We start from the raw sequence: 25,569 nt of genomic DNA on the forward strand, positions 1-25,569 counted from the left end.
AGCATTCTTTGTGTGCTAGTGCAACTGGGTGGAGGTTATGCCAGGAAAGGCCGCCTAAGCAGTATGAAATAGATGTCAAGAACAAGAGAGGAGAAGGGGGGGGGGGGGGGGGGGGGGGGGGATCATTAAACAGATGCTTTGATCAGAACTAACTGGCAGTTTATAATTCTGGCTTATCTCGCATGACAAACACTGTAGACCTGTTACCATCTATTTCCCTGTCCATCTGACTTGGCTTTGGTCTTTCCTATTAGTTGGTTCCGCTGTGGTGATTACGCTTCCCATATTGTTAACCTTCTCTGAGCGGTCAAGAATCCAGCCAAGTGGCATGCTCATTTATGTAAAGTGTATCGAGGCTGCTTGAGGAGAAAAGAGCATCTTCTGATTGCCTAAAAATTTCAGTTCTTTTGAAGTGAAAGTATATCAAAATTGTATTGAGGTAATGTGATATTGAGGTGGTATTTGCAGAATGCAAGGTCATTTGTACCGTTTATTCTGAAGCAGGTCCTTCATTCAAAACCATAGAAGATCCTGGAATATTTATATTAACATCATAGCATCTTGGGGTATATTTCTAGATCTGTCTAGTGTGCTGCAAATTAGAGATTATGTGAAATTTCTGCATTTCTATGTCCGTGTTGTGTGCATTTGTGAAGTGTGCCATTCCCTGTTGTAACCTCTCATGTTCCCAGGTTACAAAGCCCTTAGTTTGCCTGCATTTGTGCTTCTGTTTTGGGGCCAGTTCTGCTGAGTGGACTGGAGAGAGGAGAGTCAGTTAAGATTTGTAAAACCTGCCCCTTGCCCTTTTATTTCTCTTCACCTGTCAGTCCATCCTTAGATCTGTCTTAAAAATTACCATAGCAAATAATAAAAATAGAGGTACAAAAGCCCTTTCTTGCTAGCTTGGTGTAATTTTTACTAGAACTAACTTGCTGTACTGGAAGTTTCAGATCCCAGTACTCTTGTTTGACAGCTGCTTTATCTCACTTCTGGCTGATAAGCATCTCAGCTGCTGCTCAAGTACAAGAAAGGACAGTGCTTATTATTGAATTGCTTTGCTCCTCTTTTCTGCTTTCTTCTCCTTAATTCCTGCTGGAGCTGTAACTAGTTCTACAGAAACATTTGCCTGTAGATGGGAGTTTATTATGGGGAACAGTCTGAACTGTAACGTGAACTCCATAATTTTACCAAAAAAGTGACTCTTGAAAAATGAAGAAATAATATAAGCTACCCACAGTCCAAGAAGACCAAATGTTCTAGACCTCTTGTAGGGTGTTCTTACCAGTTCTAATTTGTCCTGATTTCATCCAAATGTATTTTTGATACATTATATACATCTATATACACTAGCATTCATTTTTTCACGTGAACAGTTTGTATAGCATCCATCAATACTAACTTGTTTGATGGTGAAATAAAACAATAATTCTATCTAAAGAGCTTCTATAGATACTTGTACATTCGGTAGAAAATGGGTGAGAATACAGCTTACTTGGCAGGACAGTGAAAGTAGCCATGTTACTAATATAGAAAATCATGGAGTTGAATGTAATCTTTCTGTCAGATTTACATGGCAGCATCTGACAACAGCTGGCAGAAGAATTCCCTTAAGTATGTTAAAATGTCCTGAGCCACTTGAACGTTTTTGGAATGTGCAGGACAGAAAAAGAGTAATTTTTTGCTTAAAAATAACCAGGCTGTTGGCATGTATGGGAAAGTGGCAAAGTTTTTCTTTCCCATGCTGCTCCTTATCTCCTTATACCCTGAGCTCTTGGTTTATGCTATCATCTTTTCTTTCTTTCTTTCTTTTTTTTTTTTTAATCCATTTCATATGTTTCATTTTAAAGCTGCTGGTATGGATTTAGTCTGCTAAATTTGCCACCTCCCTCCCCTGTTAGGAATTCTTGAGACTGTAGTTCCAGCTAGAAGGACTCCAGCCTCTCTGCTTACACCATTACACAATAAACTTGGTTTATTGAGGCAAGTGAGTTGCACCAGGACAGGAATGAACATGTTATAACAAATCAGAAAAACTGAAACTAGGGAAAGATTTATCCAACAATTTACTGGACAAGTGAAATGGTAATTGGGAGATTGTTTTTTGGCATATTGGTGGTCACAAATTTCTCACTGATAAAACAGCATTCAAAATTTAGACATGCACATTTTTAAAGAGCACATAACACTGGTAGAGCTGGGAAGCTTGAAAACTCAGATCTGGTATTTACTGGTTTCTCTATATTTATGGTAATAAGCAGAAGTATTGAACTTGAAAAATAAATTAAAAAAGATCTTAAACTCATCCTTATGCTGCAGCAGCAACAAGAAAAACAACCCAGCAGCCAGTCCTTTAAGAATGTAGTTGAGTGCTTTGCAAAACTGAAGTTTCAGGTCCCTGTTCTGTCATAGTTCAGCTGTAGGCATCAGAGCTGCTTGTAAGCAACATTCTTCTTGTTGCAAGGAGTGTAAGTTAGTTGCTTTTGGTTTTCCTTTGATTTTGCACATTTTACAGTTTCTTCAATGCAAAATCAGAAGTCAGCTCAAGGTCATTAAAATTTATTTACAAGATGACAGCAGATGTTTCTGGGAACCAGAGTTACCCTGCTTGTCTCTGTTCAGGAGACTGTCTTGAGTTCCATGTGGTTTCATTAAACAATTTTTATAAAGCTCCACACCTTTTCACTACTTTGTCAAAAGTACTAAGCAAATAAGTAATCAGAAAAGTGTGTTTTCACAAGGAGGTATTTCTGTAAAATCAGGAGGTGCTGGAAAAAGGAGGCAAGAATGTGAGGTTTCTTACCCAAAGAGTTTCAAACTCAGCTAAAAGTCATCCAAACATTTGAAAGCTTCTCCATACTGCTTTTGTAAACTTTTTTGTAGTAATCTATTGCTCATTGTTGCAAAACCCGTGACCCTCATAAAAAGCATAGTTCTAATGATGGTGCTCAATATGATGGTAGCTTGTTAAGGTTTACTAATTTTAAGTATTGCATTTTTGGTTTTTGCACACAAGTTGGAGTGATTGCAGAATAAAATTTAGAAGTTCTTGCTACTTGAAAACAATAAACTTTTATTACAATTAAAAACATGACAGTGGTATAGGAAGCTTTTAGTGTTTCTGGAACATGTCATTATTTGGGTAGTCAGTATATTCTGATTAAAGGAGATAGGCTATTTCAATGGTTGTTCAACTGGTTGTTCATGTAACTTTATAGTTAACTTTTCACAAAAACTGCAAAATCATAGGTTTCTTGTGCATCTAGTGATCTATACCATTTTATTTCTGTATACCTTAAAAACCTTCAACAACATTGTTTGTTTTCTTCTGCTTATGTTTTCTTTTTTAAGGTGTTTTGTTTTTGAATGAATGAATTTCTTACAGCACAAACATAATCTTTTCTTCTCCCTTACCTCCCCCCTCCCGCTAAAAATCCTTTTAGGTTTTCCATTTCTTGAAGACCCTTTCTGTAGGAAGAGTGTCGATCTGACAAAGGAAAACATTTTAACAGTCAAATTGAGAATGGCCTGCAACATTAACTGGTGTTTCTTAATGAGCCAAAATGAACTACCTCTAATAGGGCCATAAGGCAGATCAGAAATTCCCCAGGAAACATCTTGTATTTTTTTTCTTGTGTGTGTGTGTGTTTGGAAAGGAAGCAGTCCAGTTTCGGACTGCTAAATAATAGCTATCAATAACTATTAATAATGTATTAATCAGTCTGTATATTTACTCTAGTATTTTTTTCATAGTTAGAAGCAAAAGCTACGTATTAAAATTTAGGTTTAGACTCTAGAAAGTGTAAACAAGGCTATAGGCTGTACAGTCCTGAGCTATGTACGGAATGACTTGCTTCTCAAAGTAGTTTTCAGCAATATTTTCTTACTGGCTGAAGTGTTAGACCTTTCGGGCACAGAACTGCTGACCTTGGATGGACTTTTCCATTGGCAGAGCACTTCTGTCACATGCTAGTGTTGTACAGACAAGAGACAAAGACACATTTTTTTATCCCACTGGCAATCATCAGCTGGCCAGTTCTCATACACTGAAATGGGAAGCTTGCCACTGAATTAAGTAGGACCATAGTACCTTAAATGGGACCAGTACCTTACAGCACTTATGCTGCAAAACATGTGGTTTTGAGTATAAATACTTTAGCGTCTTTGGGATTGGGATTTGGGATAATGGCAAAATTTTAAAGCCAAATGACATGAATCTGAAGTGATTATTTGGAAGGTGCTTTTTTGCATGTTGGGTCTTGAGAACCTGATTCAAAGAAGGTAGTTGTTATTCATTTCCATAGCCTCAGCGGCAAGAGAATCTGATGGGAAGGAGGTATCAATAGTAAAAATTAAAATTTATCTTAATACAAGAGTGAAAGATACAAGGGTTGAAAATGCATTAGGTTTGAAATACACTTACAATGTGTAATGAACTTATTCTAATTGGAAACAATCTGGTAATGTCCCATAACTCAAGCAACAATTTGTTTCTAGAGCAGTTGTCTGAATCTGGAGTCATATGACTTTGTGATTCAGTTCTGCAAACAGTACCAGACATACTGTCTGCTATCGTTGGCAGTAGATGTTTATGAGATATCTTATGAAAGGGAAAGTATATACATTAGAGTTTTGGCAAGTCTCTTAACATTTTGTGCCTTACCTGAATACTATTTACCACAAAGATGTTTCATAGTGAAATTTATTTCATTGCTAATTATAAAGCTCTTTACAGTTCCTTCAGGGAATATATTGTGTATTTCAATTTTGTTTTTCATGGAATTAAGTTATTTCAGCTACTAAATGAGATATAGGGAGATCTTTGGCTCTAATCCATTTCCCCTGCTTTCTGTAAAATGATACTCTGCTATTCTAGCATCTTCTATTAGCACATGCCAGTATACAGTATTTGTGATTAAAATAAGAGTTACACATTAATATTTTTTTAAACAAAAGTCCAAGAGATGTTAATAGCATTCTTGTCAATATTGGTGTTCCTGAACATGAATATGGATTAAAGGAATTTGTCATATGAAAACAACAGTGGCTGATACTAAAGGGGCTGTGAAAAGATTCTCTAAAAAATATTTTGATTCAGTATTCCCTGCAGCAGATGACATTCAAACAGTATGTCTCATGATGAAGTATTGTTAGCAGCTCTTGAGCTTAAAATAATATTTTGAAATCAGTTTACAGATTCAAATTTACAGCAAATAAAGGAGTTAGATTAGAACACTGGCAGAGAATTTAGAAGATAAATAGTTAGAGGCACTGCTGTATCACATGATCATTATGAAAAGTTTTATAATTTATATTATAAATTATAAATTAACTCACTGATTTCCTTCCTGTGCTGCTAATTGGATCAATTAATACACTTTAAAATAGACATTTTTAAAAATTGCTCTTAATGGGTTTTTTGGGGTTTTTTTATTTTTATACAAGATTAAAGGTTTCTGTGCAAAAAACTTGCAACAGATACTTTATAGTAGTATGGAGAAGAGAGGATATGTGTTTGAATTTTCAGGGCTTGGAAAGAACATGCAAGAATATGCCAGAGGAGGAGAGTTTTTCTGTTTTCTCAGTTACTTCATATACAAGGGATCTGCTTACAGTAAACTTCTATTACAGTGCTTAGGTGTGCATTGGGTTCAGTGGCTGTCCCAAATAGTGAGAGCTATCAGTGCACCATTGATAATTCTTATATTTCTATTCAGAAGCAAAATTTGCAAAATTCTTTCATATGATTTTACAAAGTGCTGCAACCCAAAGCTATGCTAGTATGTATGTTTATTGTGATGGACTTGTGAAACCCCCACGAGGACTTCGACATTGTATTTCTTATGGTGTATATTATTCATTGATTGCAACCCTATGTGTGTCAGTTATGCATTAGAGTTGGAGTGTCTCTCTCACATGTACAGCTTACTGAATGCATTACTTATAAACTATGTAATTACAATATCTAGATTGTTTTTTTTACCTTTTGTCCTTGGTCCTCTTGCCTGTTCTCTGCTGGAGTTAAACAACAAAGACATTTCTTTGTACAGACGACGATGGGCTCCAAACTGTGAAGAAAAGATTTAAGGAATCACTTCTTAAATAAACTGAAATTAAGCACAGCAAGTTCAAACCGTAAGGAAATTCAGAGTAAATTATTAGTATCTGAAGAGGCAGTTAGAATCTCTGTGTAAACTTAACCAGAACATTTTGAATAATATTCCTAAAATATGCTTTTTATGATTAGGAATCCTAGCAAATCTGTTGTGTAGATATTTCCTGAATACTGAACTGAAGAGTCAAGAAATACTACACAGAAAGAGGAACAACTTGGTATTTTGGAAAATGTTTGCAAAATCAAGCATTCCTGTAAAAACATCGTGATGGTAGTATCAATTGATAACTCCTGCTTATTTGCTTCTGCGTTATCTCCTTGTCTCCACTCTCAGTCTTTTCCTGCAGTGCTTCAGATTTTACTTTTGGTTAGATAACTTTCTGGCTCTACAAAATTGGCCATTAATAGAAGCTTAACCAATTTTTGGCCACCTCAAAAGCTTCAATTCTATGTCAGTTTTAGAAGAGACCTGATGAGCAGAGAAGATTCTTATTTTTTCCACTTCACTTAATTCAGTTCAGTTAGCATTGGTTGCTTAGTTGTAGATACATTAATTATCTGAATTTATAATAATTTGAATTAATTGCTCTCTGCATGACCATGCTGTAATTCAAAACTAACACAGGTCCACTAAGAGAGTTTTCTGTCTCAACATGGATTTAAAAACAGCCTCAGTACTGAAGTGTCTAATGCTGACCTATCCAGGAAAATGCTTTTCCATGACTGTTGTTTTATGCACAGAAGCTCAGAGTCTGATCAGGCAAACATGCGTTTTTTAGCAACTACCCAGTCCAGTGCATGTGAGTTAATATTACACTAATTGCTGACAGATTCACTTCAGGGTTTATGTTTAGACTACATATGCTGGCCTGAGACTTTCAATGGGTTGCATTTCCTTAAGCCGAAAAGTAAGTACAGTATTGTGGTTAGTTGGTTATGGCAAAACTTGTTCACAGGGGTGATTTTTGTTCATTTCATGGTCATCCTCTGCAAACTATAGTTTCAGTGGGTGTGGGGCCTACAACCTACTCTTATTTTGGGTCGTGATAATTACCTTTAACGTAGCCAGTCTGGCTACCACATTTGGTTTGGAGGATTCAAGACAATGGTGAAGAGGCATGAGGAGTCTCTGTTTTATGCCTGGAGACGACAGAAATCTTAGAAGCATATTCTGTCAAGAATTTTTGAGTCAGTCTGAGTTTGGATCTTGCCTTCTGTGGTCATATTCCTATCACAATGAGTGTGGTTTTTCCCTATTAAAAAAGTCATAGCTAGAATGAAATGTTCACTGTGTTACATTTAACAGTCTTTGTACTTTGTTCTGAATACTAATTGCATTATTGATAATATTCTATTTATTAAACCATTCCTTCCTAAAAGGTAATGCTAGGTTACAGGACAATAGAGATTACTGCTTATGCTTTCTAGCCACAGTTGTATGTGTGTTGTCATGTGGGTTAGTTCATTCTGGGGTTTGGAAGGCCTTTTCTGTGGTGATGCTACATAAACATCTAGGACACACAAAGCCAGGGAGAGCATTGGATCTCTAACTTGTAAAAGCCTTTACAAGATAATAATTTTTGAAAACAATATGAGCTTATCATTGAATTTAAAAGAACAAAACCAGAAAAATCCAGAACTGAAGAATCATGGTGGGATAGCTTCACATAAGGTATAGGATGGGAGGTAATCTAAAATCCAGTGTGAACACTCCTGAAGCTGTAAAGGGCATTTCACTTATGATCTAATACAGTGCTACTTGAAGTCCTTGCAGGTTATGTCAGTGTTTGACCTTTGGAGTTCAGCCAATGTTTGAGAATAATGCATGTGTAGATAAGTTACCAAGGAGAATAAAGACTGTCACAAGTTTGCTTCTAATGCAAAAGGGTTAAAAACTAATAGGAGACAGTATATTAAGACAGATAGAAATGTGCAATAGCTAGCTTTCTAACACTTCTTACATGAAGTTCATTACTTAGATGCCTGGTTCTTCATGCACACACATCTACATTTACATATCCTTTGAATTATTGTCCTTAAAATAGTTTCAAATTTACTTTCTGCAGGGAGAGTTTCTTTCACTAAATAAATGTTCATCGTATTGTAGCCAACATGTATTACTTGGATAGGGTAATCGCTTACTAAAACCATTGAAGTTGTTAAGACTTTGGATGAAATTCAACCGTGGTGTTAATGAATTCAACTCCACTGAATTCAAGTTGCACGAGAGTCTTACCTAGTCTAATGACCTGTAGTTGAACCAGAATATATCTAGGACATTATTCTTTGCTGACCATATATTTTTTCAATACCGGTGTTGCTTGAATAATTACATTTTAGAGTTCCTGGCAAGATTATCTTATTATAGTAAGTTGGAAGGTGACCTTTTCCCTTCTGGCTTCATTAAACAGCCAGCTAATATCTAACACGCTGTATAGTGGTCTGTAGGGTTCCTGGCACATTTTGAAAACATACAAAAGAAATGCTTTCTCAAAAGCTGGTTTATTCTTTTTTATATATTAAGTGGTAGATCTTAAAAAAAGGCAGACCATGTTACTCAGCTACGTGTTGGGAAGTACTCTTTCCCCTACCCTCAGGAAAGCAGTTAAGCCTTAATGGCTGGGTTAACGTCTGTATCACAGCTTTCCTCCACTGTCTTACAAAACAGTCTTCTGCATGTCGCTTGCCATTGGTGTTTTCACTTACGAGCTTCAAAATGAGTTTCTCCTTGCTTGCTGATTGTGGGAGATTGCTGAGAGATAGCCCTAAGTTGGGATGCTGAGCAAGAAGCCTGAGTGCCTGCCCTGGGAGACTGGTGGCTTTCCATCTGGCCTGAATCTCAAGGAGAGTTCTCAGTGTTGCTGCTTTTCCAGGTAAATGGCTTCCTGGCCTTTCTCCTCTTTTCCCTCTACATCTTGAAGAATATGAATATTTCTTTCCAGCACCCATTGGCTAGGCTTTTTGGCTCATACCTGCTCATTGATGACAGTGGTTATGACTAGGTTTGAAACTCATAGAAATCATGTTTTCATTTCCTGTGTTTCCTAGTTCTGTGATCATTTGACAGAGGTGGTGTTGGTTTTGGTTTTTTTTACCATTTGTTTGTAAGCAATGTCCTTATAAAAACAGCTATCGCTACAGCAGTGCACCGGCTGAAGCCTGCTGTTGCTTTGATGATCTGCCCTGCAAATACATCATCTGAACAACAGCCAGCAGCAATGAGTCCCACTGAGGTGCTTGTTTCATAAGTTCTGTATTAAAGGAATGTTTTTTTCCTTCTCTTGAAATATGGAAAGGTTGTTTTGAAAGGAAGGGAAAGGGATAAAGAGGAGCATGCAAAATAGTAAGAGGAAACTCAGAAAGGCTGGTTGTTCAGTTGGACTTGTAAAGCACCCAGCAATCTGGTTGCTTATATACCTTTGCAAACCCCCTTGGCCTGGAAGCCTCTGGAGAACTGACTCTGCAAGATTTTCAGTATTTCCTGCTTCTTGTCAGACCCCAAAATCTTTAATTTCAGCATTTCTCACAGTGTGTTGATTATACTTCTGTGTCCAGTTATGGACAGAACCAAGGAACTTGAATGCAAAATTTCAAAGAAAATTCATTAAAGAATGAAAGAGATGGGCTGTTTAAACAGTTTTTATTAATCTGAACCCAATTAATGTGAATGTAGTTTGCATGAAAATACTCGTTTGAACGTTGGTTTTAGCGTAGTGTTTGGAATATCAACACGTGATTTGTTCAAGGCTTCTTAAAAAAATGTAAGCTCTTCTGAACAGTGTGTGTTAATTGAGCATCTTACAATGCATACATCTGATGGCACTGACCAATATTCAGTAACATGAAATGTGACAGTTCTGTGTAGGAGCCGATGGACTGGGCAATGGGTTGGAGGAGTAAAGAGAAGAGGAGAGTCCTCCTTTAAGCTTCAAATTCAAATTCAAAGTACTGGGGATCGAAGTAATGGATGCGAACGTAGCCATCCTCACCCCCGCTGCTGTAACTCTTCCCGTTGGGGTGAAAAGCAACGCTATTTATCCGACTGAAGTGACGCTTCACTCTGCCTTCATTCTCCTCTCACTAATGCAGCTGACTTTCTGCTTTCACTCCGTTCTTCCTTTGTCTCCAATATGGCCAACAAGAGACCATTTTGGAAATGTCATGTACTCTTTGGAAGTTACTAGCTTTGTGAGTTGATTAAAGTCCCTCGTATGTAATCTGTTGCTCAGTTGTCTTTTTACCTGGAGTAAACACTACTTTGACTAAGGATGTTCTTTTTTGTAAAGTTGTGATCAAGGTGTAGTGATCTTACCTTGCTAGTCATCAGTCTGATAGAATACTTTTCTCCTCTTCTTATAAATTTTAATTCAAAATGAATTTTGTACTCTGACTTAGCTGTACATAAAGAATGACCAGCATCAGTCCAAATTCATAAACTATCCATAGGCCAATTCCCAAATCACATGAAGACACATTTCTTCCTTTTCTTGCCAAGAGGAGAGGTTGTTACTAATTTAAATAGTTGTTCAAATGCTACACAACGAAACTTAAGAAAAAATCGTTGGGAACCTGGTTTCAATTGTTGTAGATATTTCTGTACAGCATTCTTTGATTCCCTGATCTTATTTTATTCTGAGCAAAAGACTCTTTTGGATAGCGAAAAACCTTTCTTTGTTCCTTAAGCATCCCTTGATTTAGTCATATAGAATGTGTTCTTACATCTTTGTCTGATTCTGTAAAAGAAACATATTTTTTCTTTTTTTTTTTGCTGTTGCTTCTCTTATTTCCCTTTGAACTTCTCAGTTTCAACATTTTTGTTTCTTACCCTTTTTAAAATCTCTTTTTAGTAAAATAATCACCCAGTAGAAATTCTACGTGATTAGTGGCTTCATGGTTGGATCCAATAAAGAGATTTCATCTGCAGAGAATATTTTTATATTGCAGCATTAAATTCTAAAAGAAATTCAAGTCTTTTCTAATACGCAATATATATGGGGATTTAAAACTTGATTTATAGACTGTGTGATTAAGTTAGTCAAGGGAGATTAAACTTTATCCTTTATTTCTTAACTTGCCCAGTGTCTTTGTTTTTTATTGAATATTACTTCAAAAAATTTGTGTCAGAAAAATTTGGGTGCTTAGAAGCCTTACAGACCCAATCTTACTTTCATATTTGTACCCATGGCAGTAGTAGTTACCCCACAGTCATGGCTCCGTTTATTTTATGTATTTGTGTTATAATCAAACTGCTGTAATTCTGAAAATTTTGGTAGTGTGGCTGAGAGTTCTGGATCAGGTGAATGTCTGCTGTGGGATTGTGAGCTTGGTTTTAGTGAGCTACTTAGCAAAGGTTACCAGCTCACACTGCTAATCTAGACATGGCTTAGGGACCCCGAGATAGAAAAACTGAATATCTGTTGACCACCGGTAACCACAGAATGCTAATAAAGGGATTTATTAAGGGCGTGATAGTCCAGCTGCAGCTAATCTGCATTAAGAGGTTAATACCTCAGTCCATCTCATTCGCCTACATTCACCTACACCAGCACTTCTACCGAAGAAAATAATACACGGCTTTGAGTCAGCATGCAGTTAGTTGGTGTAAGTGATTGCTATGGCACGAGGCTACAGCTGTTTCCTCCGCACCTATAAAACTCTTTATCTGTAGCTGGTACAGAGCAGGGAACATCTGAATGTAACTTAAAATAAGGATTCTGTGTAGCAGTTTCACTGAAATTATGATAGGTAAACTTCAGGGAGGAGCAAGAGCAGGGCTGTTCCGTTGAGCAGGAGGACTCTAACCAAAGCATGAGAACATTTAAATGATAAGCAATACCAGAGCTTTGGAAAACTTGGGAAGCAGATACATTGTTATTGGCAAAAGGAGGCCCTATCATTTGTCTTGTAAATTGCTTTTAAGGACCTAAGGCAACAACGTCTTAGTGTATAATGTGTCTGCAGATGTTCAGTCAGACTGCAGAATAAAGATTCCTTTAATAAGTGGAATTATAAGTTTACTGTTGAATTTCTGTCATAACACTTCATCATTCTCTTTTAGGTTTGTATTCCAGAGGACTGGCGGGATTGATTTTTCCTTAAGTGTCTGGCAGAGCTAGAAGAGGTTATTATATATCCAGAACGATAGTTCCCTCTGATTTTTTTGTTGTTCTTACCAAATACATTTTCTTGCCTTCCCCAAGCCTAACTAATGCAGGGGAAGGCCAAGCCATGGGGATTGGTTTGAACTTAAATTTACATTATAAACAGACAATACCTTTCTTCAGTTGTCCTCTGCCAATAAAAAAAAGACTGAGAAGCATGATGCAGTCTTAAATTTGTGTTAAGAGATTGTAACTTTCCAACATCATCATTTTCTGTTGCATTTTTAACATGGTGGACTTTTGAAAAAATGTCTCTGTGTCAGTTGAAAAAAGCATGTAATCTTAAGAACTTAGTGGTTTCTTCAGACTGTATCTGTTGATTCAGTGAGAAATCAATTTTTCCTATAACCCTTGTCTCTCTTAATAGCACATCATAGTTCATTCCTAAAGCTTTAGAGTCTCTAGTTCAAAACAGTTCTTCATGGATTGTTTTGAAACTGTTCGTACAGTCCTAATGAGCAACAGACCTAGTTTATTGTTAACTGCCAGTGGTTAGCTCTATTAGAGGGAGAAGTATTGTGCATTGAAACTGCAAAGTTTGTCAGTTATTTATAAGCAAAGGTTCACTGGTTTATGAATGAAACAGAGGGTTCCTTCCCCGTGCCTCTTAGTGTGGGCTCAATTCTGAGCAGTTGTGCAGAAGACAGATTTTGGAGAACTGCAATGGAAAGTACAGGATTTTATTCCATTCTGTTAGTTTGTGAAGAAGCATCATGTATTTGTAATTTAGTACGTTGCCATGAACCTTGTAGATAGTTTAATTTAAAAAGATAAACGTGGGAAATCTATTAATGTGTTTGGATTAACCTTGAATTACCTTGTACTTGTGGTGGCCCTTTGGAGTGCTTCTTTATAACAAACTGTGTGTGGTTGTTCATGTGTCAGGAGAGGTGTATACCCGAAACCCAGGGAGAAGTGTGTCCGATGACCATACAACAAACAGTAGTGTTTTCACAAGCTATTTAGGACGGTGCAGCTACTTCTTTGTTCTTTGCCTTTATTTGTCTTCAGTTAACAGACTGTGAAATGAGCATACTAAAAAGTAGAACACAATGTTATTGTAAAAATAAAACCAGACAATTATTTCAGAGATTCAAACACTTAAGAAAACAGCAATGTGACTTTCTATATGCACCTTGGAAAATGAACGTTATTTTGTATTTATTGAGAATCAGGTGAATCTGATGCCTTAGGATGTTTGATACTCTATCCTGCCAGAGTCGTGTTCCTGAGTTAGGTTTTGTTTGCTAAAGTTGAAAGTTAAACTGAGAAACCAAGCAAATAAGGAATCTTGAAATTTACTGTTCTTTGTTGGTTTTTGGTTTAGAATGTGTGTTATGTCTTTAGCATCTCCATCTCCACTGCATACACTTTTTAACCAAAGGTGTGTCCTGGTTTCGGCTGGGATAGAGTTAATTTTATTCCTAGCAGCTGGTATAGTCCCGTGTTTTGGATTTAGTATGAGAATAATGTCAGTAACACCCTGATGTTTTTCGTTGTTGCTAAGTAGTGTTTATACTAAGTCAAGGATTTTTCAACTTCTCATGCCCTGCCAGCAAGAAGGCTGGAGGGGCACAAGAAGCTGGGAGGGCACACAGCCAGGACAGCTGATGCAAACTGGCCAAAGGAATATTCTATACCATATGACATCATGCCCAGTATATAAACTGGGGGAAGTTGGCTGGGAGGGGCAGATCGCTGCTCGGGGATTGGCTGAGCATCGGTCAGCGGGTGGTGAGCAATTGCATTGTGCATCACTTGTCTGTCTTGGGTTATGTTTCACTCTCTTTTCGTTATCTTCCTTTTCATTACTATTATTATTATTAATTAATTAATTAATTTAAATTCTTAAACTGTTCTTATCTCAACCCACGAGTTTTACTTTTTTTTGATTCTCCTGCTCATCCCACCAGGGGGGACAGGGGCGGGAGGAGTGAGTGAGCAGCTGCGTGGTGCTTCGTTGCTGGCTGGGGTTAAACCATGAGAAGGTGAAATCAAATGTAATAGTTTTGTTCCCACCTTGGAATGTCTCTAAAGATTCAGGAGGAAGAAAGAGGGCGTGTGGAATTGGATGTAAGCATTTGCGTTTTATTTCAATATCATCCTTAATGCAGATGAAGCAATAGCGATTTAACACTTTTCTGGAGGTGAATTGGTGAAGGCTTTTTTCAGTCTATCAGCTTCATCACTTCTTTTAAGCAGAAAATAATGGTAATATGGTCAAGATTCCTATGAAGTCCAAGCAAAATCAGGCATGTTGGAACCCAGCTAGGCTTCAGAATTAGATGCATCTCCATTGGCCGTAATTCTGCAGGTGCTGATGAGTACTCTCTAAAGAAGCTTAGAGACCCTCAACTCTCCTTAGTATTAAAGGGTTAAGAAGTTCTCTGTTAGACTGCAAGGTGAGAATCTAAAACTGAGAGTGCTGCATGTTAAAACAAAGGAATACAGTGATAGAGCAGATATAACATTACTGTGTAATGAAGTCTAAATTTTCTTCAGTATTTCCTTAGTATATTTTGTGTATACATCTGAGGATGCAGATTTTCCTGGTGAATTTAGTGTCATTAGTCATGGACTAATGCTGCTTTCTTTTCACTTGGTTGAATTGTGCCATCTTCATTTACTGTTTTTGAATTTTCATCATGTCTTAGAGGTAGAATGAATTAACAAGACTGGACAGTAAGCACTGACTATAGCATCTGCTCATACACGAGTCATCTGTTGCTCCTTCATTCTGGTATACCTAAGTCTTAAAATTGGTACAATATTGTATATGTAGAGTCAAATTCCTGTTGGATTTAGATTTTAACAAGAACTGATAACTGTTATGCATTGCCACCTGCTTATGCTTTTTCTTCCCACCTCCAGTATAAAGCAGCCATACTATGGGTTTCTTCCCTTGAAAACTGAAAAACAGCTTTTAATGCCTGAGTTGCAGTTCTTACCTCTTGTTCTTCTCTCCTTCTAAGGCAGTTCAGTACCACCACTTGCAAGGGTGAAATTTCTGCTCTCCCTAATGGTGCAGAATAATGGAATAGTGGAATTCTTTAGGCCTGCGTATGTGCTGACTCTGGCAACTTAAAACCTTAAAAATACACTATGTAGATGAACTTCTTAAGCGAATGTTTAATGTTAATGGTAATGTGTTTAATTGGTCTAAGGTACTTAAGAGTCTGAAGTACAGAGTCTGTTTTGGCATGTTGTGCGTCAGATAAATTATACTAATCTTTTGCAAAGTATTGAGTTTCACAACAGAGATGAAAGTGAGGGTGCTACCAAAGGTGTTACATATTTGCATCCCCAGCGGAAATGACGGTGGATTCGAGTTAAATATTTATTTTGAACCTCTTGACTGTCACGATGATCCAGCTTTTTCAGAGTTCAAATCAATGTAAGAAGAATCCTGGAACTGATCTTCTGAGGGAAGGCAGTAATGGGCCAGACCTTTCATCTTGTGCATGGTTTTGCATACATAGTGCCTATGAGTATAAGCAGAGTTGCCTAGGTTTCTCATTCTTTGAAAGGCTCCCAGACTTTAATAGATCATTAAGATGTTCCAAAAGTATTTCAAGACACTGACTTTTAAAATTGATAGTAAATAGCAGTGTAACTGTTTAGACCTTAAAATCCATTCAGCATGGTAAATAGTTACAGAGGGAAGGTGGGAACAGGGACTAAAACTTCTTGCTGCCCTCCTTCACCTTCTCTCGGTGGTGTTTTCTGCTGAAATCCACCGGTGTATCGGTTTCAATTTCATGCCTCCATCCAGAATTTGGCTGTTGAAACAAAAGCTCCTTGGTTCTTCGAGAAAATCGTCACAGAAAGTGCTTCTTATCTTCAAAGTGTTTTTCTGACATTAATTAATTGGATCCTCACGATCCTGTGAGCAGGGTAAGGAGCAGCCTGAAAATGCCAATTAAGCACTCCTGCTGCAATGAACTGTATTAAACACTTCTGGAGCCTAGCTGGATAAAGTGTTTTTTCTACTGCCCAAATAACTTTAAAAGTGTTTGAAAAGAAGTGCACAAAAATTAAAGATGTTTTTGAACTTTCAGCAGACTTTTATGCCTACGTGCATGTGGACGTAAAAAAGCTGCTGTTCAAACAAGCAGGGGCAGAACCCTGAGCAGCTTGTAAATTACAGTGGTGCCATTGATTTCATTGGAACTGTGCTGCTGAAAGGCCTGGCTGTTTGCTTGGGAAGTAAAGCAATATGTAGTAACACCTGATTTGAATAAAGCGCTTTAAAATATAAAAATAATAATAGTAATAATACCTATAACGAAGATATACTTGCAAACACATGGAATAGATTTTGTGTGAGACAGAGTCAAGAGAAAGACACATTAAATGAATGGAAAAGAAAGGCAAAACAAAATAAAGTCGTCGGTATTTGTGGATATATCCTAGTATGAAACTGGAAAATATTTTCTCTCTCCACTGAATTACCAAAAATTCCTTTCTCTCTCAAGTGACCATTATCCTAAACTGTATCTGACATTAAGTCATTGTAAAGGGAACCAGTTTGTGTTTTGGTATTTAGGGTGGGGTTTGTTTCTGTCTTCACTGAAGTTAATCAGGAAATGCTGTTAACCACTGAAGTTACTCTGTGGATTTTTGGTAGGATTATAAATGAAAAATATGCAGCGTTGAAACTCACTGGACTTGGAATATATGCATATCAATATCGCCCAGAAAGATCTTTAATATTTAGTTCACATTGTCAATTTGTGGTCGGATATTTTCCCTAGGAGTTATGGGCCTTAAATAATGTAAGCATGATATTTAGTTTGGAAGTAAAATAATTGTTAATCAAGTAGGCTGTGAACTTGGAAACACTGAAAGAGGGAGTGATTAAAAGAAGACAGATAAGTATGTGATACTGAAGACTATGAATAATATTTCAGTCTGCCAATTTAAATGAGAAATGTTACCATCACTCTGTCAGATTTGTGGTATCTTCCTAGTTAGTGTAGACAGAAATGAACCTAAGAGATGGGAGAAGAGCTTTTGAAAAAATTATTAATCTGTTATGATTGGTATGTTACGTAAAGCTGAGGTTGCAGTAACATACTGTCTTTTTTGGTCGTTGGCAACCAGGGTGACACTGGAGATTTTTGTAGACAACTCAGAGTGCAGCAATATTTCTTGTTTTTGAACGGGTTTTAACGTGGATATGTTGGTGGCTCCTAGGCCTGTATGTACGCATGCACAAACACGAATTAAGAGACCACAGCTTTTGGGCAATAGGTACAGAAGACCTTCATTCTCTGGAAATTTAATCCAATTGTGTGTTGCCCTTTTTCTTCTGCTTTAATATTCCTACCTGCCTGAGTAAGCATTGGAAACCATTATTGGAAACCATTATTGGTTATTGATCAGTGCATTGAAGATCTCATGCCGTTTACAGCATCAGTTGCTGGATAAAGTGCTGAGCTTCCTGCCATACTCCAAACTGAGAGGGATGGTAGAAGTCTGTGTCCCAGAGTGACTAACATTGAGCTCAGTTTTGATGAGGCACCTAGTATCCATCTTTTCTGCAATGTAATAACTGGAAAAAAAGTGTTACAAAGCCTTACAGGCTTTCTTTTCACGATGCATTTGGAAGTGGGAAGAAACAGTGTGTTTACGTTATGTATTTGAGAAAACTATTGAACAACTCCTTTGGCAAAAAAGAAAACTCCATTAGCTGATCAGCGGGGCAGCAATAGTGAGCTTCAGAGAATTTCACTGTTCAGAGAACAGTATTTGCTGCTTTTTGGCTGTGTCTGTTATGCCAGTGAAAGCCTTTATGTGTGTTGCTCAGCCAGTACATTATTTATATTGCAGTGGTTTGCAGTATTATTCCATGTCTTTTTTACCTTGGCTTTTTTGTTGGGGGTTTTTTTTTGTGTGGTTGGTTTTTTGTTTGTTTTGGTTTTGGGTTGTGGTTTGGGTTTTGGGGTTTTTTTTGAGCAGAAGAGACTGTCAGTGCAGACGTATGCAATGATTTTATTGGCTTGAGTGGAAGAGACGATGGATCAGCTGCTTATGGTTTCTTTGGATGAGGTGGGCAGGGTTTGTGTTATAGCTTAGATTTTTTTCAGCAGCTAGTATAGAAGCAAAAAATGAGTCAATAGAAAATAAATAAAAGGGGTGGAGAAAGTAAAGGAACAAAGATGCTAATTGAAAGGCAGTATAATGGGAGATACCAAAACCCATTCAAACAAAAACTCACTCTACCAATGTGTTCTTTAAAATGCTAGGGAGAATTTTAACCTGGGTTTATCTATCTATCTATCTATCTATCACAAGTCATCAAAGAAGTATCTGTGGATTGCTGTTTACTTGGATTGGTAATAATCATATCTGATAAAGACTTTTTTGGTTCAGTTAATTTGTTTGAACTTATTTTGTGCATTTTTTTAAATGTAGGAGCCTCAATAGCGTTATTGAGTGACTCTTTCTCAAATTCAATTGCTTTATATTATATAATAACTATACAAGCTCTGCAAACTTTGGCAGTTACTACTAGTCCTGCTGTGCGGTATATAAAGCAGTTACATGCCACATGCCTCGCCTCTAAAGGATCCTAAAGCCTCTCCTAAGTTTATATAGTTGACCCTCTCTGGCTTTCTTATCTCCAAAAAAAATGTTCTTCGTTTTTTGGTCAGTAGTTAGACCATTTCATTAGTCAGGAATGAGAGGTAGATTGGAAGATGCATCATATGCTTCCAGTTTAACAGTTGAAATTAAACAAAGGCCACACAAAGAGCTGGTGAAGTAAGAGCCATAAAGAAAAGTACAGTTCTAAAAAGGTTGTTTTAGTTTACTTGAGCTTTTAGTTCCTGGTTCTCAACAAGTTTTCAGTGGTGCTTCATCATTAATATTAATAGTATAATAGCAGGGTAGCTATTGAACTAGTGCTTACATGGTTAACTGTTGGAATCAATGCTGTGAAGCATAAAAAGGCTGCAGGTGGAATGGATGTATTGGGTGAAATCTTCTCCTGCTTGAAGATAAGGAGTACTTTGCCAGTGACCTCCATGCTACACCTGGCAAATTTGATTTTCAGTGCTGTGTAGGCAGAGGTCAGCCTGAATGAAGAAGGGGACTGAGCAGAAGGAGATCTTGGATCCTTGATTCTGGGTCACGTGGGCTATAAATTATACTGGGGAAGGGAAAAAGGAAAGGGGATTGTTCAGCAGAAATTACAGTGCAGTACAGCAAGCCATGTCCTTTCCCACTTTAAAGCAAACAACTGGCATACTTTCACCCTTGTGTTACATGGCAGAAGAGAGTGGAGTCAGGCTTTGCACTGGCAGTGGCTCCCTGATACAGCATTAACATTCTCCAAGACCGTTCCAGCCACTTTGACCTCATTTTGTTCTCAGCAGGATTCTAGACTCTGGAGTGGCACTCGATCCCAAGATGGCAGGTGAAGTGAAATTTGTTTGCAGAATTATACTACAAGGCATTTATGGATTACAGTAAATGCAGATAAACAGCTTACCTACCAAAGTAGTGGTAGCTTGCTCTGTTACTGTATTAGGGTATGGGAGGGGATCTCTAAGGTACTTGCTCAGCGGAATACGATGTACATAGAAATATCAGTGCTTTGATTTATGACTTGGCAGTGGCCTGTGAATGTAACCACTTTAAATTATGGCAATCATTATGGTCTAGCCCACAAAGAACTGGATTAAGAAGATTGATTTCTCTATATTTACCCTCTCCCTGATAAAACTCCAATTTTTGACTTGAATCAGATTGAAATAGGTCATATAAAGTTAAAGATTTTGTACTCCGGTAAGAATCTATGCTATCATTCAGTAGCATGAAGTATTTTTCTAGACATGTTTAACCTGTTGCCATTGCAGTAATTATGTAGTTTGTGTTTATAACAGAAAGACAGTTTAAATGACTTTTGAGAAGGTAGATATTTAACAAACTCTTTACTCATAGACAGCATTCATAAAAAGACACGCTCATTTATCTCAAATATGGAAAAATGTTCCCAGCTGAGTATGAAACTAGGTGTAGTAGATGTACTTCTACAAAAAACTAAATTTAGTGTTAAACAAAACAGTGTGAAAAATGCTGTCTGAAGTGCAGAAAAAATAGATTATGGATTATATAATTTTTGGTTTAAACAAAAATTAAGGCTATAGCTAATCACTTTTTATAGTTCTGAAAAAGTGATACTGGACAAATTCCATTAAAGGGAGAAGAGAGAACTTATGAAACTTTAATAAGAATTAACCAAAGACATGAAGACAAGGATTTTTCTTTTCTAAGGTGGAATTATAAAGGTGAAATAAGAAATTTGCTTCTGAAATGTTGAATATTTAATGTTCAGCATGATAAATTGATTGTGGTCGTATTTCATGGCTTAGGAGCATAAACTTGGCCTGTTGTTGCTACTGAGATTCCCCTAGCTCCTCTGGAAAATGTGGGCCTGTATTAGTCTATGTATATAACAATCTGCTCAGTGTATTGATCAGAAGACATATGGGACTGGAAGCAGAAGGTCTAGAAGATCAAACTTGGGAAATACTAACAACTGTCTGCAGAGCAGTTGGCAAGAGATCTACTTGCACAGTGTAGGTGGAAGAAAATAAATAACTTCTTGGTAAAAGAAGGAAAAAACCAACTTCCTTGTTATTTATATATTCTTTCCCACATACGCTTGGAAAAACCTTAATTTAGTTCCTGATGGCCAAATAATTATATAGTTTGTACTAGTGATACTTAACTCATTTTATTCTATTATCTATTCAGAATCTGGACTCCACTGTTTTATCTGTGCTGCAGACAAAATACTGCTATTAATTAGCCAGACTTATTTAGTGATCTGGGGATAGACTCACAACTTGCAAATCCATAATTTTTTTCCGTGTTCTCATGAAAGCGTTTGATCAGAGAAAATTTTTGTTTCATTAGCTTAATAGGTAGCTTGGGAATAAAGAACAATGATAGAATGAGAAGCGATACACTGAAATGATTTGTGTTTCGGATAATACTGTGCTTCTTTTCATGAAATAATTCAGTCATATTCTTTGTTGTTCTTGGACCTATAAATATCATCAATAAAATGAGATGATTTCCATTTTTGTCATGTCTAGAGATTTCTGGGCTTACCTCCAGGTATCAGTTGTGTGTTTCACATGGTTTGATAGCTTTGTCAAATAAATATCAAATCAGTTCGGTCCCAGAACATCTTTTTTGGGTTTAAATGTGCAGACTGACATAAACAATAACATCTGTGAGACTGCCCCGAGCCTTTATAGCCAGAAAATAATGTATGAGAAAGTGGATACCAATGCTGAATTGGCTTGCTGTATTTCCAGCTTTCCTCTGACCACCCAGCTTATTGTGCCAGGAATTCATCTTCTGGCAAAGAGTTCTCAGGTAAATGGAGACAGCCTTTCACTAGTGTATATATTATTTGTCTTTGCTAAGAGCCAAATACTTGGGATTAAGCTGAAGACAGAGGTTTACTATGCTGTTGTCAGCTTTTATTGGAAGAGAGAGTAAGTGAAGAATTGAACATTTTTTCAGGGCTGAACATGGACAGTGGAACTAAGTCTGTCTGGTTTAGTTTGCGGCCTATGTCCTTACTGTAACAGCCACTGAATTAATCAGAACTGCTGTATCCTTACCATAATGGCCACTAAATTAATCAAAGCCAATCTTTTCCCACCCATAATAACCTCTGATCTCTCTTTGATCTAGTAACTTCAGTCTCCGTGCCAGTGCCCTGTTCAGATCTACCTTGTGTGCTGGCCCTGGTTCTAAACTCTGCATACGCTGCTGTGCCAGCTGGCTGGCCTAGCATTACAGATAGCTGTGGGCTCATGCTGTAACCTGCTTTTCAGTAGGGGAATACTATTTTAGATCTCTCCTCTATCCTGTTGTCAGCATTTGTTCAAATGTTACTGTGAGACTTCAGCACCTTTGTCAGACTTGCCTGAAATCAGACACTAGGTTCGAAAGCCCTCCAGAGAGTGGGAATGACAGACTTTGAGCCAGAGGAATTAATGTCTAAGCTAGGGGACTCAAAAGTGCTTTGCAGCTCACAGATCTGTGTGTTTTGAGTTACAGTATTCAACTTTACCACACAGAACATCCAAAATTCTTGAGAAATTGCACTTGAAATTTGAAACAGCTTAGGAATATTCATTAGCTCCAGTTTTTCATTGTGAGGAATTAAAGCTGTTTAGCAAACAAAAGAAGCAGTTATAATTCTTTCTACTTCAGCGTTTGATACTCATGAGATACAGTGCTGTTTTTCTGCAGAATCACAATCTGCTGTCTTGTCTTAGCTGTCTTACAACTATTCCAGTTCTTGGCAATTGTCAGGAGTGCAAGGAGGTACAAAACATTTTTCTGTTATGCCAGCTGGAGAATGGGGTATTTGCACATGTGCATTTCACTAATCTAGCCCTTCTGACTGAAGTAGTGTCTAGATTAGAAGAGAATTCAATTGCATTTATCCAGCCATAGGACTTACACTGAATGTGTGCTGAGTTTCTGTGCTGGGCTAACTAATGTGCAGCTGAGGTGTGCCAGAAGGGTCAGCTATCATGTTCAGAGCAATTAGCAGCCAGTCCGATCAACTCCTGAAATGTAAGAACCAGATTCTGACTGAAATGATGTAACCAAGCCAAATACTATAATCTGCAGGTTCAGTGGGAGTTGCATAGCTAAAATATCACATGCTGCATTGGAAATGTATCGCTCCTGGAGACTACTAGTCCTGAATGCTGTTTGTTATTTCTAAATACTTGGTTTACAGCTATTGCCAGTGAAGAGTATTTCCCGATGTTACTGAGGTATGGTAGAAAATATGTTTCTAAAAATTCAAGCCGTGCTTTTTCGTTGGGATAAGACTGAAATTCTTCTTAAGGCTTATAAGAGCTGAAGTTCTGAGACTGCCACTTAGAAACTTTAACCTTAGTTATGCCCTGCCTTCTTTAAAGAAAGAAATTAAGGATGTATAAGTAAGAATGCGAAAAGACTTTTTGAAGTTCTGTATAGAAAAAACCCCACAATTACGAGTTACGTTCTACTGATCAATTCCTATGTCCTTCTGAACCACAAGAGTTCCCTTGCGGTGCTTTATTTCCTAAAACAGAATAGTAGATGTGCAATTGCGTATACATTTAACATAGTGTCTCTACAGATACAAGACATGCATGATTCTTACTCCAGTCCTCTGTTTTTTAGTGCTGTCCTTTATCTTCTCCCCATTTCATTTCACTCAGTCTACTTTTGTGCCAGCCCTTCTGTCCTTCCTCTTCAGTATTTTCAGGACAAACCTGAACACTGGTAAAATAATATACCATTGAAAACAGCAGAATATTTACACTGACTTTAGTGAAATTGGAAGTTCAGTCATTTCCTCCTACCCTTTCAACTCAAGAGAAATTTCTGTGCAAGTTAAAAGAGAATGAGCTTTTTATAGGTTATTTTAATAGTACTTAATAAAATGTATTTGTGGTATATAATTATAGAGAACGGCTAGGTAAAAATAAATGGAAAGCTCATCATTCTTTATCATATACTGTCATTGTGTAGATTAATTGTGTAAGTCCTTTTAGTTTAGCTCATTGATGGAATAATAGGAAACTTGCTCATTTGCAATTATTGTTGGAATGATTCTTACCTTCAGCAAATACTGTGCTGGCCTTTTGATAACTTGTCTCTTACTTCCCCTCCAGTATAGAGGACTGTAATATACTACTCATAAAATACAATGACTGTGTTTAGGAGTGATGTCATTTCTTGCAGGATTTTTTTACTCATTGAAGTCCATACACTTTGATACAAATTGGGAATCGAAACACCCTTGGTGCAGAATTGGTTTATTATATCTTTAATTGTGGTAGTGGTTATTGAGATCCTGACACAGAGCAACATTTGCATATATAGTTAACAGCATACCATTAATGCCTTCACACTTTCCTGACTTTAGTAAAGCCTATCATGCTAAAGAGGTCTAAGCAGGTTTATTTTTGTGCTAGAGACCTCGTAAGCGTAACACTAGCATAAAGATGAACCTCATTTCTGTTGTTTCTTCTTATTCTTTCATTTGCTTTCCCAGTAAATACTAGTATGTCCTACAATAAATGCTTTTAGAAACTAACTGTATGCTCCAGGTAAGCTATTTAGAGTCTTATCTCAACATTTGGGCGTATTGCCTTTGCGTAACTTACTCCCTATGGAAAGCATGGGAATCATGTAGGTGTTATTAATTCTGTACTTATGAATAAGAATATTAAAAGTCATAAATCACTCAAAAGTACCTGTTTGAAAAATGGGAAAAGGCTTTTTATTAGAGCAATTTTAAAGAGGGGAAGCAATAATAGAAAAAAACCTGAAAATGAAACCCAAGATGCAATTCATAAGGAGTGCTTATGCCTTGCAGTGGAAGAATTGCCAAAATGCTGAAATTCTGCTTTAATTGACCTCTTTACTTGCATCATCTAATCTGCTTTATGAAGTCCTTATTTCAAAAGTTCCAGGCCATATACAGACATATATTTACGGTCTTACTCTAGCAGCTGGGTGAGTAAAAGGATTTAAATACATCCTCTGATTGATTAACACTACTGTTTATATCTGTTTCCAAAAGGTCCCTGGTTAGATTTTCAGTGTTGCACACTGTTCCCCAGTGGGATTGAGTATGATGTGTGGGAGAGCAATAGTGACACTGAAGCACAATAAATGCCATATAATCACATATTTTGCCAATGTCACGTTATATATCACTGTATGCATACTCTGTCGTAACTTGCATGTGCCAGAGTATCAGAAGTTGAAGTGTGAGAATACTGTAGTCAGAGAGTGTGTTTGTTTCATTTTGCTTCTCATCTCATCAAAAAGACATAACAAAAGAGGAAGGGTAGACTAGCTAATGTGTTTTTGTTTCAGCTGGCTATTATTAATACCTATCAGGGAAGACTGTATTAAAAAACATGGGGAAATACTGCATCCTCTTCTGATAGAAGCTAAAGATGTATGCCCTTTTGTAACATGCAGATTAAATCTGAAATTTGTTTGGAGATTTTATCGAAGCTGTCGAGACTTTGAACGTGCTGTAGTGTCTGGGCCTGAATAAATCGTATGGCTATATGATAAATCAGTTTTGTTTCTCAAAGCCCATGTTGTTTATTGCAGCAGTAGTTAATTGTTCTGCTTTGCTGCCCCAGCATTTTCCTTGTGCTGATGCATCAACATGGCTTTTGGAGTCAGAAGCAAAAGAAGGAACAGGCATAACTGAGTGAAGAGGAAGCTGCATCAGCAGGGGGA

General features: G+C 37.2%; 1 protein-coding gene across 3 annotated transcripts in view; it reads left to right on the forward strand.

The window, feature by feature from the left end:
* THSD4 (thrombospondin type 1 domain containing 4) overlaps nucleotides 1–25,569 on the forward strand; it is a 333,781-nt gene that overhangs the window by 257,001 nt on the left and 51,211 nt on the right. The window lies entirely within an intron of this gene.

Source organism: Gymnogyps californianus, chromosome 11 (genome assembly GCF_018139145.2).
Source record: "Gymnogyps californianus isolate 813 chromosome 11, ASM1813914v2, whole genome shotgun sequence".
NCBI lineage: Eukaryota > Metazoa > Chordata > Aves > Accipitriformes > Cathartidae > Gymnogyps > Gymnogyps californianus.